The 12,365-nt window shown below is 41.4% G+C and overlaps 1 protein-coding gene across 16 annotated transcripts in view; it reads right to left on the minus strand.

The window, feature by feature from the left end:
- Positions 1-12,365, minus strand: part of USP54 (ubiquitin specific peptidase 54) — a 106,927-nt gene that overhangs the window by 65,073 nt on the left and 29,489 nt on the right. The window contains exon 1 of one of the 16 annotated variants that reach the window (XM_009671252.2): positions 6,344-6,634. The exons of 14 other annotated variants lie outside the window; for them this stretch is intronic. The gene's annotated coding sequence lies outside the window, so the exon portion shown is untranslated. Of the gene's footprint in view, positions 1-6,343; positions 6,635-12,365 lie in introns of those variants that run through there. One more of the 16 variants, XM_068950393.1, reaches the window with a different exon arrangement.

Genomic DNA, 12,365 nt, shown 5'->3' on the forward strand with positions numbered 1-12,365 from the left:
TCAAGTAGATGTAAAGAAAGTTTTCAAATCTATTTCAGCCTGTTTTACTGTTTGAGATGTGGAGTACACCACTAAAACGGGTGAAAGATGTTCTCCTTGATTTTCATACAGAGCATATTTGTCAGAATTACATTCCAGAAACTAAAACATTACATAAAACATGTAGCATATACAGAGGAAAATTTCCTGTGTGAAATGCAGCTTGTATTCTATAAACCAATTTTATGAAATACAGATCCTTCATTTTCAGTTAGAAGTAAGGTGAAAACGTAACATTGGTACATGAATTTTCTCAAAACTCTCCGCTCTCTGAACATGAAGTCTGAAGTCAAATTTCTTACGTAATTTTAAAAGCTTTATTTTTCAAACAGATTTCTTATATAAACCTTATGAGATGCTACCATTAGGCAACTCCTTCCATACTGTTTCTAACATCTTAAACAACTCCTCTCTTTACACATTTTAACGTCTTAATTCTATGAAAACGTCGCTCATTCTTCATGGGAATTGCTGGAAAAGAAGTTGTTACTGAGTGCATAAAAAGAAGTGATGATACAATTACTTTGTATCAAAAACAGATTTACGAAGATATTGTCACTTTCATTCAGAAAAGTTTATTTTATATTCACCAGAGAAATACTGTGAAACTACTGAATGCAAAAGGATTATTTTGTGTCCTGCTGTGGCCTGGAGAGATCCACAGAGCATGAAAGAGACTCTTGTTAAGTACAAGCAGGCTCTGTCTCTAACGGGTCACAGAAGCAGAAGCAGTGCAAATGTAGTATAATACAAGCTGAACAGGCTAGTTGGGTGTTGCGGTTAAAAAAAAAAAAAAGTCAACAGCTTTGATTTATTTTTTTTCTGCTTAGAGATGAAATGACATTACTGAGTGGCACCAGAAGCTCCTCACAAAAAAAAAAAAACAGAAAGTGCTGGAAAGGAAGTATATATTATGAAAGGGGTACTTACACTTTATTTGGGGACGGCTCATGTGGCAGAAAGAAAGAGTGCGGAGAGGTGAAAGAAGGAGTACAGAGAGGTAGTTTCCAAAAGAGCTGCTGTCTTTGCAACTGAAATGAGCATGTTAAATATGAAACTGAAACAGAATTCTGTAGAGGCGCAGGCAAGTCATAAATACATTTAACCAACCAGTATGTTTAGAGAGGAAAGCACCCTCATGGAACTAGGTTTTTTCTTTTTTTAATTTTAAAACAGAAAGAGAAAAGCGAGCTTGAGTGTATGCACGCATGCATGCATACACAAAAAACGAGGCCTGACCTGACAGCACTGACACGTATCCAGCCTGCGACAAATTTTAAAGTCACTCACTTCAACACTGCAATAGTCACTAGAGCAAACAGCAGCCTTGCTCAACTTCAGACAACAGGATTTCAGCTGTAAATAAAAGGATGCTTACTTTAGAGATTTCATTTAATTTCTTTCGGCAACCATTTCAGTGTTACTGTAGGGTTGCGTTCCACTGATAAGCAAGCAGTTATTTCTGTTACTTTACCAACCTAATCCTGCACCAGCAGGCAACAACAAAAACCAAACACACACACACACACACACACGAAACTAAAGACAATACCCATCTAGCCCAAATCACACAGCTTTCCAACAGTGCAATTACTGTCAATGCTGCAAGGTTAAGCACAAAGGATTATGCAGCTTCCAGCTTACTATGCACTTCTGTCATCCAGCTCAGCCCAGCCCATGTGAAATTTAGAGGGCCGAGTCCTAGATTGATACGTATTTTACATACTGAATTCTTCATTATTTTCTGCAGAGAGACACAGTACCCAACCAAACTGGTGTTTCTCATTCCTTAAAATAGGTATCTCAGGGAATGGGGCTTGAAGGGTGAAGCAGAGGAGGAGCTTTGGGGAAAGGTCCCCGACAAGAAGTGAGGACAGCTCTGCAGGCTTTCCTGCTCCACTGCTCACAGCAGAGTGAGGTGGGGGGAAGGACACAAACTGGCTCGCAGGATGACATCATCTATGACAGCATTTACTTTCTTGCTTCTAACTATATGCATGATCCTTTAAGAGCGAGGCTGTGCCAAGGGGAGCCTTTGGGGGCAGAGATAAACCCCCAACCCCCTCAGGAAGGGGCCAAGGATGCTCAAGGGACAGGCCTCCAAGGACTGCAGGGTATGGCAGGCTGAAGAGATGCCTGAGCTGGCCCTAGGCACAGGAGAAAGATTTCTTACAGACATTTGTGGCCAACAAGTCACTGACAGCCTGGGAAGCAAAGATACAGTAGGCAACAGGAGCTCTCTACACAAGCATATTTCTGTTCTGTCTTCCCTAGTTTCTTTGAATTTTCTTTTTAAAAAACTAAATTTCTAGTTCTTTTTAAATAAAATTTTGGGTTTTTTGATTTTAAAATCTTTTTGATCTTTGAAAAAGTCACCCCTGAGAATGGTTACGCACACCCACCTCAGCTGCAGTGGACTCTGTGTCCTGCTACAGCAACCCATAATAGTCTCTGTAGCTTGCTTCTTCCCACAGCCCCGGGTCTGGATTATGCAGTAGCCCCAGCACCTGCACCCTCCTGGGGCCAGTCACCACGGGACAGAGCCTTCACCTTGCAGTTGCAGTCCAACAGCAGAGTTATGTGCCACGTGTTGCCCACATCTACTCTACGCTAAATCCTGGTACAACAATACTAGCTGATATGCTCCAGGCTCATGTCTCCAAGCACTGTTACGTCCCACAATATAACTTATTTTTACCCAGAATTCCCTAGACAGTGCACTGTCAACACAAAGTTCCTGAAGAGACACAACTCTTGTACCTGGTTGGAACTCTTGCATTTGGACAGAGCGGGGTCTGAGGAAGCTTGGTACAGAAACAAGTGCAAAGCCACAGCACCAGCAACTCAATGAGAGAACAAAAACATTTATTATCCTGTTTAAGAGTCTTCTCCTTCAGAATAACCAACCTGCAAACTGAAGAATGGTCCTCTGACATCTTGAAAAGCAACATCAGTAAAAACTATACTTATCAAGAAGAATTACCATACAATGACTAATATCTTCAGTCACCACTTTACATCATAATAAATGTTTTGTTGAGGAATCACAACATGAAATTTTCCTTCAATAGCAGAAAAGCAGCATTCAGATGCATTGTTATTATTACCATCCATTGCTGGTCAGCATCTACCACTTCCTTTAAGGGAGAGAAAAAAAAAATCAAAATATTCTATCCAGATTGAGATACTGTATATACTTCATGATTAAGGAAAAAAAACCCACCCATACACACACACACACACACACACACAAACATATATACACACACATACACAGTGCATGTGCGCACACAATCAAATGGCTAAACTATAACAGTCTTACATTTCTGGTTGATCAGGACTGAAGTTACTCCATTTGAAACTATATGGCTCTGAGCTTGAGCCAAAAGGTACTGTGTCAGATGTCTTTTCTTTGTTTGCTGAGAATCAATTTTTTTCTGGCTTTTTAACATTTTCATTTCTTTCCAGTTCCATCAAGTTCTCCAGTCCCAATAGATGGACGGGTACATGGGAACCCACCACTTAGGGCAGGAATAGTAATACATGTCCTCTCGTGGAACAATGTATATTAGAAACTTAAAGACCACTTGTGGAATTTCAGTACATCCATTACAAGTCTTTTATTATGATCCAAGACCTCAGAACCTGAAATAAGGCAACTGAACAATGGATGAAATGACTTAGCTGTGGCACACCGTTCGCTGGAAGAAGCAATCTCGTACCATAGCTCACATCTGTGAGGACTCCCAGGAGTAACAGCAACTAACATCGCTTGGCTCTTGGTGGAGTTGAACACTCTGTGGCATACTGAAAAACTTTCCTACACATGCGTTTGTTCCAGCTCTCTTCATTTTGTATCTTGATTACTAAACAAACAAACCAACCAACCAAAACAATAAAATAACTTTTTCTTTCCTGGTCTTGGAAAAAAAGTAATTTTCCTCTGCTTATATCTATTCAGAAAGGCAGTACAAAGCACTATTTTCTCTAACTTGTAGCACAGGAAGAGCAAATATTCATGTGGTATGGTCAAAGCAACATCTGCCTCCCTACCTCCACCTGCTAAGATTATGCCAGACCTGAAGACCCTTAACTTTTCTATTTTTAAGCATGCTATTAAATCCTGCCACAATAGTTGGTGAGGCCAGCCATTACCAGCCATTTGTTGCTTTTTCAAGCAAGCACTGCTGTGCTCTCTCCCCCAGAGAGGATGCAAATGCACCCAAAATATCTACAAACCTATCCTGTTATCCTCTTCGAAATCATTGCTCTCCTGCCAAGCATAGTAAAAGCTCAGCAGTTAGGCAGCAGGTGTGCCAAAACCATTGTTCATCACGGCAGCCACCACAGTCTGTTTCCTTCACTTCTCTAGCCGTTTATCACGTTTCTCTGGTCTCAGCTGGCAACTCTCTAAACTGAAATCACTCTATTTTGTTTTCGAAAGACACCTAAAATACTGAGATACTGACTAGAACCTGTACGTAGAATTACATTGCAGGCGGACAACTTCAGATAAGACATAAGATCCTGTATATCTAGCATAATGCTCGTCTGTTTTGCTAAGAAAAATAAGAGATTCCAATAGCCAGCTAAGAAAAAAAAAAATACAGACTAGTGATGACCGAGTTCCTAAGACTTCTGCAACTCCCACAAAGTACAACGTGCTAAGAACAAACACCCATGAATGTTTTAATTAAAAAAGAAGAAGAAAAATAAAAGAAAAAAGCTTCCTGATGTTTCAGCCTGTAAATTGTCAGGTGGGCAGTCCCTCTATCCTCCCTTCAGGCTGACTCCACATTTAATAGCTCACCCAGCAATACAAACCTCAGCTCATATCAAGTGTAACTTCTTGAATACCGTTCTGCCCAACCAGCCGGAGGGTGTGATGCAGCCTATGCTGTCTGTGGGCGGACAGGCCATTTCCGAGAAATTCTGTAGGCACAAAGGACCCAAAGGTGCCAGTGCCCCCAAAGGGGGGCATTGGGGCATTCCTGCGCCCCCCTTGCCACACCAAGCCCTGGGCAGGCAGCCAACTCCTCCTCCCTTTGGCTCACTGAGGGACCCCAGAAGCAAATTCAGCCCAAGAAATCAGTACGCTGGGGGGGAGGGGGGGGAGGAGGAGAGAGGCTGCACTATTTCCCATCAGTTCAGTGAGCTGGATTAACTCCCGGAGAAGTTAGGAGCTGGGGCAAGGGGAACAAAAACAAGGCGTGCAGGAGCAGGACTTGCTGTTTCAGTTTTCCATCAGCCCAGCCCACCTTACTGAGTTCTACCCTGGCACACTACAATCAATACATGAGATAGCATAAACCTATACTACAATTTAAAAAAAAAAAAAGTTATTTCTTCCAAAAAAATTGAAATACATTGGAGAAGGCAGAATAAGTCTGTTTTTATTATAAAAAATGATAAGCAGCAGAAATGTACATGCATTTTTTTTTTCTGGTGATAGGAATTCTAAAACTGAATCTCTATCATTTTGTGGAATCACAGCTTCTGTTTACCATCACCAAATGTATGAAAACATATATTTTTAATCTATAAATTTAAACAAAGATGTACTTGTACTTAATGCCAAGCTGAAACAGAGAAAAGTATAGTGGCTGAGAGACTTTCAAAATTCACAGAATTACTACTATTTATTTTGGAAGTGAGGCATTTTACGGAAGGAAGGAGATCAGGAAAGCAGCCAAAGCAAGTCTTTGCTTTCAAAAATCAACACATTACAAGAAAAAAAAAAAGTCCCACATATATTTAATACCTTATTTCACTAAGAGTTTTCTTTCAAAGACAAAATTCAAGAGTAGCAAGCAGAGGGAAGCAAAACTACATCTGAAGTATGAAAAAAGTAGTCTTTAACGCTTCTGACTAGGTACAGTCATGCTATAAAACAACTAGGACGGTAAATGAACTGCCAAAATCCATTCCAGTTTTGACAAACATTAAGGTGAGAAAAGATTCAGACTGTCTTCACCTTCGGGTTTACTAGGAATACTATCAGTCATTAGAAGCTATGGTATGATGGAGCAGAGGCATTTTTGGGCTTAGCAAGTGTATTTCAAACGGGCAGCAGAAACAAATAAAACACACACAGCATTAGCCAGTAGTATTAGAATATTGAAAAGGATACTAATAAAGTGAATCAACATTTTTTCTTTGCATCCTAGAAACAACGACAATCCACAACGAAAAGTAACGTTTCTACTCTTTAGTACGCTATACAGTTGAGAATTCCTGGGAATGCTTGGATTCAAGCACAGACACATCAATAGTCGCAACAGATTTTAAGCCTCCGCAGACCTACCTTCCGAAGCCACGTTCTACCGGGTAAGTTCCATACCGGCCCCGCAACCAAAGCTGCAGACCAGAGCAGGCTGAAAACGTTCACAGAGGACCCACTATTAGAGTAACTGCTCTGAGTAATACTTGCATGGAAAAATTATTTAAGGGAAGAGGAAAGAGCTAGAATAGCGTGGGAGGGGACAACCTGCAGTTTCAAACAATAGGAAGCTGTTAAAACAAAAACCGAGGGCCTCCCTCAGCACAGGGAAGTCTAATTTGAAAAGCCTTGCCCCCACTGCCACCTACCAGGAATGCAGCTCTGACAAGAGAGATAAGGCTGGAGGCCCAGCCCCTGCTGAGGAACAACCAGCTTGTCCTGAAACCGGGAGCAAAGTTTCACAAAGCCTTTATAAAAGGCATCAGACAAGGCGAGAGGAGAAGAGAGGAGGGGAAGGAAAAAAAAAAAGGGGGGGGGGAAGAAAGAAAAATAAAGACAGGCAGACATGCTGTAACAGATTACCTTTTTACAGCACGTTTTGCAAGGCAGTGCTCATCTCAGCTGAGTATGCCAAGCAAACTGGCCAGGTTCCTGCAAATTGTTTAGTTAAATATGAAAGGTGTTTTCTCATAGCAGAGGCCCATAACCACCTAAGTGACATATAACCATTTAACAGACCAATTAAGAAGGAAACAAAGATCACATCAGTTTTGATCCCTCAGTTTAGAAAGCCATGGTTGCAATGTAGGCGTTTAACTGCTGTTGTGTTTTTTTTTTTTTTTTTTCCAAAGAACAATTATTCCAGGACAATTGCTGGAATGATCACATATCTTTCAAAGACAGTGATACCAAACAGGAAAAAAAAGGAACCTGTCAAGAAAAGTAGCTTCCTCCCCCTCAAAACTACCATAGGCTCAGTTGTTTTATGTTAAAAGCAGCGTTACTACATGACTATGCTCCGACTCTATTACAGTACAGCTCCAGGGATTACTGGTGCCATCCACATTCAGCATCAATTTGTTCTTCTAACATGGTCACATTCATGACTCAGAGAGGGAACATCACAGTGCATATCCAAAACTAAAATAACTTAAAAGAAAACTTTGGGTATGTTAGGAAAAACAATGCACACCATTGTCTTTCTGTCCTAGTACAATGTAATGCTAATGGAATCAGATTGAAATATAATAACGTTTTGGATCATACAAGGTATTGAAGATACTATCCCCACCGGGATCATTTACTTAACAGAAACAAACAACATAAAAAGGAAGCAGTTACAATACAATTAAGCCATTTTGCCTTAAAAAACAATCCAGTCTTGCCGGATAGAAGGCGTTGAGCCAAGTTTTAACTCTGTCGTTCCATTAACGATGTAGTTTTGGTCAGACAACAACAGGAGTAGCAAGAAGGGAAAGATATATAGCAATGGCACAATACTCTTAGCCATGCTTTACCTTGTGATACTGCTATATATCTTTCAAGATTTCAATTCGTGTGTGCAAATTTCAAATCACATATTTCAAAAAAAGTATCCTAATACTGGCAGAATTCGGAACAAAAAATAGGAAAATATCCAGTAACCATGCTGGGCTCAAAATATGTTCTACAGCTGCCTATGGTTAAAACAGCATGTTAACTCTGTGGCTCTCCTTCCTCAAACAGCTTCTTTCAAGGAAGCCAAACCACCTGTAAGTGCGTATCCAGCGCCAACGCAGTTCTTTCCAGGCAAAAGCAATACGCCAATCCTCGTTTTTGTCATACAGAAAGACTGGCTCAGGCTTTCGGGTGTCTCACACCATTACTTAGATCTGCAGGTTTCCTTTCAAATACCAGTATGAGTCTCACCAAGAGTCAGCAAAGTCTATTTGTTTTGCTGCTGTTATGCACTGGGTTCAATGACCTTAAGTTGCCAAACACACATTTAAACAAAACGCTAGTCTCCAAGCGCCTTTCCATCTCCTCGTTCCCCAAGAGGAGACACTGACTATTCTTTCTCAGACACAAAGACATTCGGTAAGCTCACAATCCACTGATTTCCTCACTGAGATGATGTGGGCCAACATTCATGAAATGGCAGCAGTCAGTACCGCTATCGGTATCACCAAGGGTTTTGTGGCTGTTACTAAGCTGTACCAGTCTTTGCAATTCCAATTTGCTTCAGCCTCAGTTTTCACCATTTTGGACCACCTACTTCTCAGCTTTTTATTGAAATGCTTCAGGTAACCAAACATGCTTGAGTAACAGCTAAAAATATGGATCAAAGTGTGGACTTTTTCAAATACCTGCTTGACACCATTTTCTCTCACAGTCCCCCAGCATGTGGGTAGTGGGAACTCAGTTAACCATCTAAACTGCATCCCAATCCTCATACTGCAGTGTGTGGAAGAAAAAAAAAAAAAAAACACACATGAAAAGCATTTCTAGAGCATCTCTTTAATGCAAGATCAATTCTGCTTCCATTATACCTAAAATTAAAATCAAACTATTCAAAACCAGGTAGCAAAGGGCAAGTAAGGGTACAGTTAAAAGAAACACGTCTGCATCAGGCAGCAAATACTTCACTCCCTACTGCCAAAAGTCAAACCATTCATAGAGCAAGCAGGGTCCCATTCCTTGGGCAGAAGCAAGGGACACATCCCTAGCCAAAGCACAACAGCACTGCTCAGTTTAAGAGAGCTTGGCCAAACACATCAGCTAAGCACCTGACCCACTGCTACAAAATCCAACTAAAAATTCATAGCAATTTTTGCGTTTCTGCATAAAACAGGAAGGGGGGAAAAACCAAAACAAAAAAAAGACAGCGTGTTTGCACTCTTCCAACATCCTTTCACTTAAATGAGGACAATAAGGCAACCATCAAACAACTCCAGTCAAGTACTGCAGCCCTAAAGCTACCTGGACCTGACAGCAAAGCTAGTAATCATACAACCATCCACGTAGCTGCCTCAGACTGAAATGAGCCAGGACAATCCAGCAAGATGAAGCAACAGAAGTAAGCCTGGAATATCTCTCTCCTCCTTACTTTTCTGTTCTGGTTTAAGGAGCAGAAATCTGAGAAACAACCGTCTCTGCAGGCAATCCTACCTATTAGAAGCATGTATGCCCACAACACGCATTCACTGTGGCAAGATAAAGAACTATTGTCTAAGAAAATGACAAAAATATACGTTAAAAAATCTGAAGAAACAAAGTGTAGTTGACAGAGAGCAGCAATAACTGTTCTTCTAATACTGAAAACAGTTCTTTTCCCCCATGTCTGCAAAGTCATATGCTTTGAGCTTCTGCCATTGCAGATCATGTAGCTTCCTACCAGGCAACGACTATGCTAGCCATTCCTCTCACCTCTAAATTATTTTCCACCATAGCACTCCCACTCGTAGACCTGTAAACGTCAGCACATAAAATATCGTAAGTTGGTCTATATGGAGAAGTTTGTTAGGAGTAACTGCTGTGCTGTGAACTCTACTTTATTCAAACCAAAGATGTAGTTGCATGACTGGCTCCCTGCAGCGAAGCCTGTTTCAGAAGTTCCCATCTACCTTTTACAGGTCACTCACTCCTGTTCTCGTTTGACACACTGTTCTGCAAACTGCAGCCTGTGTGGAACCACACTGCAAACTGTATCACTAAAATAATCTAGGTTAAGAACAACCCTCCTATACAAAAATGAAGGGGACTTTTTTTTAACTATTTCAGTTATTCAGATTACAGAGGAGTCCTACAGTAAGCAGTTTCAAGTGGCACAACAGAGGCACCAGCAAACTGCCAGGAGTACGGGGGTAGAGAAACAGTAGTTAGGGCAGCTTCTCTGATCAGCATTCCCAAAGCCAAGATATGGTGCAGATGCACTAATTCCCTGTGCACGTACTTACGCTGTAGTTTTACGATACAGCTACATCAGTCTGACAGCTGCTGCCAGGGTGGATGCTCTCCCCATCGCATGCTGCTTCTGCTCCCTTTGCACTAACCCTGTCGCTGGAATAAAAACGATAGCTTTTCGCAAGCTAGCTCACTCAGGGATCAGAAAAGGAGGCCTGGTGAGCAACGTCTTTTGACAACAGCTAGGAGTTATATTTTCTTACCCAGCTAAAAAAAAAAAACCTGCCCCCTCCACCTGCACACAGATGCCTGTGTGGCCATGATTAACACAGGCTAAAGGTGCGGTTTCATGCAACTGTGGGAAACTCCTAGAGCGCGTCACTGTTTACTTTCCCTGGTCTCATGCTCCCACTGCTTCAGCGTATTGCACCGGGCGAACGCAGAGCCGCGAGCCGGTTCTGTGAGCCTCCCTGACAGAGCACCAGCATACCACACAGCTGAACAGGGAGCGAGGAGGAGCAGGAGGACGGAGCTTACACTGAGTGACAGGATCAGCCCTTTCCCATAGCAGCCACAATGAAACTGCATGAGGTTAACATCAAACTGCACTCAAGGACAGATCAGTGCAAAACAGTTAACATAAATTAAAACCCCTGGTTAACCTTTTCTAGTCTACTTGTCTTATAAATAAGTCCTTTCATCTAGGATAGTGGTTTTTAAGCATACAGTCTGCATTCTCTGGACTTCTAACAAGTCTGAAAAGTAACAGCAGCAACAACAACCAAAAAAAAGAGCAAACTTAGTCATACAGATGTTTGCCCCCTTCACTGAAAAATTTCCTGAGATCAAAAAAACTCATTCTGCAAAGCGTACACAAAGCAATGACTAACAACTATTTTGGGGAGGGGGCTGGAGGCGGACACGCCAAGGAAGACAAGCTCATGTTCCCACATCAGCAGGGTATTTTTCAAGAGCAGAGGGGAAAAAGCCAATAAAAATCTAGCACTAGTCTAACAAACTTCAGGAAGATGTTCAAAAAATATTCAAAAATATTAAGTGAACGTATATGCTGCACTCAGCTGACCCTCTCCACATGGCAGGACAACTGTTTCAACACTGGCGGAAAAAAATGCATGGCAAAAATCTTAATTTTACTCTTTGTCAGACACGGCTTGCCTTGGTAGTGCAGACAAAGCCTTAAAGTTCAACGTGGCCACATAACGAAAACTGACAGAAAAGCCAATATTGCTTTGCCCTCTGCGGTCTGAGCTACTCTTTTATTACAATCAGGTTACCCAGAGCTAGTAAAGCAGCTTGTAAATTACAACATGAGAGAAAAGCTTTTTTTGCCTTTTCTCAATATTTCTTAAGGATAATCAAACATACTATTGTTTTGGTAGTTATCAACAGAGAATGAGAAATAGTTTAAGACTGTATTCAAAGACTAGTTAATGTTAGGCCACAGTTTTTATGCCCTTCTGCTTTCCTCCTGCTTCCCAACTGCTCATTCTCATCTGTGAGCAACCCTTTCCAGTGGGCTCACACAAGCATTTGTGTGGCCAGACAGCGAAGCAGGTCAGAGAAGACAGCGCGTGTGTGGGGGAAGACAGGCAGGGCAGTTTAGCTCAGATCAGTTCCTCAACCTGTTCCCTGTGTAGCCCCATAAATATTTGGGTAGGACGGCTAGGGGTAGCAGTGCCCGTTATTTGAGAAACTATGGCCTGTAGTCTAAAACAAAATTTTAAGTAACTTTAAAAATAAATTTAGGATTCACTAGTGTATAAAGTTCTGTCCTTGCTATCAGGACCACTATCTCTGTAATTCCCCTTCAGAATCTTATGGTTTGAAAAGTGAAGGCAGCCCATTTATAACTCTTAGTGTATATAAAAACTAACAGAGAACTTCAGTATTTTCACCGAACTGAAAAAGCTGCCTTTTTTCTGCCTTGTGTCTACATACTAGAAAGCACGTAGCCCCTCACTGATACAAGTCTTTCTATGGCAGATGACTCAAAACAAAAAGAAATACTAGGAGAAAAACAAAGCATTAGTAACCTGAGCACATCATTATGAACATACCTTGCCAGCAGTTCTGCCACTTTTTAAATCTAGGAACTCTTACCCAGTGCTCTGCACTAATTCCAACTATAGCACTGGAAGGAATGGGAGTCTACAAAACGGCCAAGGTTAAAAGGCTACAGAAACGCAGCTAGGCACAGAAACGC

The sequence above is a fragment of the Struthio camelus genome, chromosome 7 (genome assembly GCF_040807025.1).
Source record: "Struthio camelus isolate bStrCam1 chromosome 7, bStrCam1.hap1, whole genome shotgun sequence".
NCBI classification, from domain to species: Eukaryota; Metazoa; Chordata; class Aves; order Struthioniformes; family Struthionidae; genus Struthio; species Struthio camelus.